The 4,705-nt window shown below is 33.8% G+C and overlaps 1 pseudogene; it reads left to right on the forward strand.

Annotated features, from left to right (window-relative positions):
- The window catches only part of LOC117179579, a 35,605-nt pseudogene that overhangs the window by 4,001 nt on the left and 26,899 nt on the right, over positions 1 to 4,705 (forward strand).

The following is a 4,705-nucleotide window of genomic DNA, read 5'->3' on the forward strand; positions in this document are numbered from 1 at the left end:
CTTGAAAAGCGATTGACCAAGTGTATAGAGCTCCAAGGAGATTATGTTGAAAAATAAAAAAAACTTTACCCAAAAAAAATTGTTTTTATACTTCATTCTAAGAACTTATTGAACTACCCTCGTATATTATGGGGGTTATTTCTGTAAAGATTAGGGCTGAGAAATAATTATGCTCAAAAGTACCATTTTACTATTTTATAAGTAAGTTCCATCTATGTAGATAACGACTATTTTCAATACGTGTTTTCATTACAGGGTGTTGCTTTTTTATATAAGGGTTAATTGTAAAAAAGCAATTGATATGTCATTGGAAAATAAAGAAAGAGCACAAAAATCCCAGCAGTTAATGTATACGATTTTTGGCATCAGTCTGCAGGTTTGTATTCGGATACAAATACGGGGGTTGTTTCTTTAACGATTAGGGGTGAAGAATAATTTCACTCCTCAGTTATGCTTTAAAAATACTGTGTTAATATTTTATAAGTATTCTACATCTAGATAGTTTTTTTTTTTAAATACGTTTTTGCAACACAGAGGGTTGCTTCTTAAAATAAGGGGTTATTTGAAAAAAGTGTTTCATATCACATTGGGAAGCAGATAAATAGCAAAAAAATGTAACCTAGTCATTTTTTAATACTTGAAAAAAATACTTTTTTCATTAGGGGGGGGGGGGCGGGAGGAATTTTTAAAAATCAGGGTTGATTTTACAAAATTGATTCATAGCGTATTGTAAAGCCAAAAAATAGCAAAAAAATCTAACCTAGTCATTTTTTTAAATTTCATGATTTTTGTAGAGGGTACCGCTGAGTTGACGGCAAGATAGTGCCACCCTGTTTTCTCAAAAACTAATAGGGAAAAACAAACTTTTTATAGTTGTGAAAAATAGCATAAAATATCCATTATATAACATTTTGTTTTTCGTTAGTGGCACGGCTGAGTTGTCTGACCTTAATTTATCCACACTGCCACGTAAAGCACATTTTTCTGGCTTGTTTCACTATTCTACTTGGTACATTATTGAAACCTCATTCGCTTTTGTAATAATTTCCTGTCAGGGTAATTCGTCTAAATGTCAGGGAAATGCCAGGGAACTGTTAGGGAAATTAAAATATTCAATCTTGTAGCCACCCTGATTTTTTTCCTGAAAATATTCGGAAAGTAGTTTTTCTTTATAATTACAGGTTTTGAGGATGAAAAATGGTAAGATTATGAGTGTGCATAAAGTTGAGAGCGTGCTAATTGTTTTCGAGATTACAAGTACTGCTATTGTCTTTGACAGTTATGTATGAGTAGGTTGTGGTTTTGAAAATAAATACAGTCGAACCTCGGACACTGTAACACATCGGGATTGGGCTTATCGAACACTGTAAGCTCACGTGGTCTTACCCCTCATCCAATCGGCGTCGAGTTACAGGATCGTATCGTTACGATCCTTTGCAGGTGCCCCTCAAAGTTTACCAACGTTCTGGTACAAAATTTTGTTTTTTTAATTTTACAATAATTAAAACAGATTTTTACAATTTCATTTTTACTTGTATTTGCTTATGTCGAATTGATATTTATTTTATTAATAACTTTAGAATTGAATATTGTATACATCCACTAGCCAGAAAAACAAAATATGCCAGCATAGTTCGACTTAACAAGGTTTCCTTAGGTTATTTATGACATGAATAAACATTGACAGCGTAAACACTATCGGTAGCCGTACAAAGCATATTTAAAGCACGCGGAAGCGATTGTCTGGTAATTGCAAACTCTTCTTTTCTGAATGAATTCAACTTTTATGTTTTAAACTAAAAATTTGCTTTAGTTGAAATATCGACAATTGCTTTTTGGTTGAGATCTATGATGATCTCAACCAAATGATAGATAAAATAAAATCTTAAACATTTCGAAGTTTTTTGACATGTTTATCAGGGTGCTGATTGGTCCAGTCCTGACGCTAAGCAGACTAGCAGGTTTCAAAACGCATTCCAAATACTGTTTATCCAAATCATTTAAGTTGTAATAAAATTGTTAATTTCTTAAAGTTTGTTGATACGTCATCAGCGGTTCTGATTGGACCTGCTCCGTCACCTGACCTGCTTAACGTGGAAATGTTAAGGTGCTTTAAACGAGTTAGTGTTTAGAATAATACAAAATAAACATACAAGGATAAATTTTTCGGTCTTATATTGTCACCAAATAATTTAAAGGCATATACATGAACATGACTCTAGCTTCTTTGCGGAAAATGGGCTTGTTGTTTTGTTTAATTGAAAATTAATAGCGTTTTCGGCGCCTGAAAAACAGCAATGCACTTTCGGGAGTGTATCCATGGTGAACTGAAAACAAGTGCAGCCCCTTTCAACATGAAAACAAAAGTTAAGGAAAATCCGTTAGTATTGTCCATAAGAAACGAAATATTTAAGTAAATGCAAAATTACTAAAACTTTAAATTCAGGTTTAACCGATTAGCCGAATGTTTAATATCTTTTTTAATATTCCTATAATTATGTAATGAAGTTATAGCAGCCTATTGTAATTTAATTTATTAATATTTTAACAATTTTCAATTTTTCTTACCAGCCGAGCGGTCAGGTAGTAGTTCTCAGTCGTCCTGATAGGCAAAAGTGTATGAAACAGACTTGAGTACAGCCGCCGAGCCTTCTCAGAAGGGGGTCCTTTGTACCAAACAAGGAATGAAATGCAAAATATAAAATTTTTGTATTTTTCAATTAGTAATTTATAAATATTATATTTAAAATCTACGTTTTTTGCAATTCAAAAGATATGTTACTTGCCTTATGTCTATGTGTTTCACAATTTTGTTATGAACCTAATTAGTGATGTAGTATAAATAAACAATGTGTGGACATAGTAAAAGATACTTTCCACTCAAGAAATTTGATTGAAAATACTTTATTTTAATTTTAAATGTATTTATTATACATAATTCCCAAAATTTAATCATAGGCAAAATTAACTGAATTTTCTAGTATTAAGGGCATGTGATACTTAGTCCTGTGGTCAATCGGGTACAGTTCCCCCGGCTTTTTTCCACAAAAATGAAAATTTTCAAACACCGAATCCGGAGATGATATAAGATATCATTTTGGACGTCCCCGGACTCTTTTTTGAGGGATAATGACAAACAAAATTTATTGTGCGAAATAAAAATCTTATGCATTTGCATTATTTTGAGGTTACGTCGTTTTTCATATCTGCCTTTCCGATAGTTTGGAAATTATTGATGAAATAAACTTTTTTGCTTGTCTGCACACAAGGTTAGTTCCGGGAGATTAAATTGTAACACACATAACCTCGAAATATATACACACGTTGTTAGCAATATTAAATTTTTTGAAAAAAAAAACACAAAGTGTGCGGGGACGTTCGTTAGCACGTTCGATATCATTTCCCAGACTTTGAAGACAAAATATTTCTTATCTTAGGAAAAAAGCCGGAGGAATCTAACACTGAAAAAATCGATACTAATTCCTAAGCGCTATGCAAATTAATCACATTTTGCTAAATTAAATAATAATTAAACAGTAAAGGTCAGAAATATATAAGGCAAATATGTAATTAAATAATCTGATTTATTACTTCTTTTTCGCAAAAGTATAAATACAATATATGGTAGCACACATTCATAACTCCCTAGACAAAAAACATGTTATAAAAATTTACAATACTTCGCATATTGTTAAATGACATCTTTGCTGACATTTCAATAGATATCCTTTTTAATTGCGTCAAAGTCAAAATCTGAAGCTGTTTTTTTTTCTCGACGCCAGCGTAAACCCTCTAAACTCTTTATAAACTCTTTCCCCATTGAATGGAGTGCCTCCGCAAAATATCTCGGCGTCATTTTTGACAAAAGAATCACTTGGTCGAAACAAATCCACGCTACACGCAACAAAGCCAATGGGGCCTTTATTTTACTAAAACCCTTCTTTAATAACCCAACAGTTTCTCGAGACACCAAAGCTCGTGCCTTCAACGCTATAATTAGAAGCATTTGTACCTACGCGATTCCTATCTGGGGCTCTGCCACCCCAAATCGTCTTTCTAAATTAAATAGCACCTATATGCGGCTTCTCCGCTCCGCTTTAAACATTCCTTGGTTCATCCGCAACAAACAAATCCTCTCGGAAACCAAGTAAAACTTGCGACCGTTTTAGAAGGCCCTGCCTTCTAGTCTCGCCGCTCTAATTTAACTCACCCATCTTTCTCTCTCCGAGTTTCGCTTCATGCGCGAGTGTCCTTGCAGTATTAACTGCTCGGACCACCAAATTTCGTTGTTTCCTTTTTTTCTTTTAACTTGGTTCATAACCTTCAGGGTTGGTAACCAAACGGGGAGGGGTTTTAGTCGGTAGGCGTTCCAAGCGAATCCGACACTACCCACTTTTCTTGGGTGTCTTCTAGAAGATTCCCCCTCCTCGGCCCCCCAAAAAAAAGGGTGCGTAGCTGCTGCCCTCTTCGTACTACCTCGCTCCTTCTTTCTCTGTAGGTATAATCGTTGCTCTAAGGATAGGATGTTAAATCTATATTAATTATTAACTGTTGCTCCTCGTAGCAAATCTCTGTCTTAGCAAAGGTTTCTCTAAACACCGATAAAGTACGAGGGTGAATCAAATATTAACCGGAATTCTTTTTTAATATTTATTTATTTATAAAACAATACAAAAATACTATTGATTATTTTTCTACATAGTCT

This window comes from Belonocnema kinseyi, chromosome 1 (genome assembly GCF_010883055.1).
Source record: "Belonocnema kinseyi isolate 2016_QV_RU_SX_M_011 chromosome 1, B_treatae_v1, whole genome shotgun sequence".
Lineage (NCBI taxonomy): Eukaryota > Metazoa > Arthropoda > Insecta > Hymenoptera > Cynipidae > Belonocnema > Belonocnema kinseyi.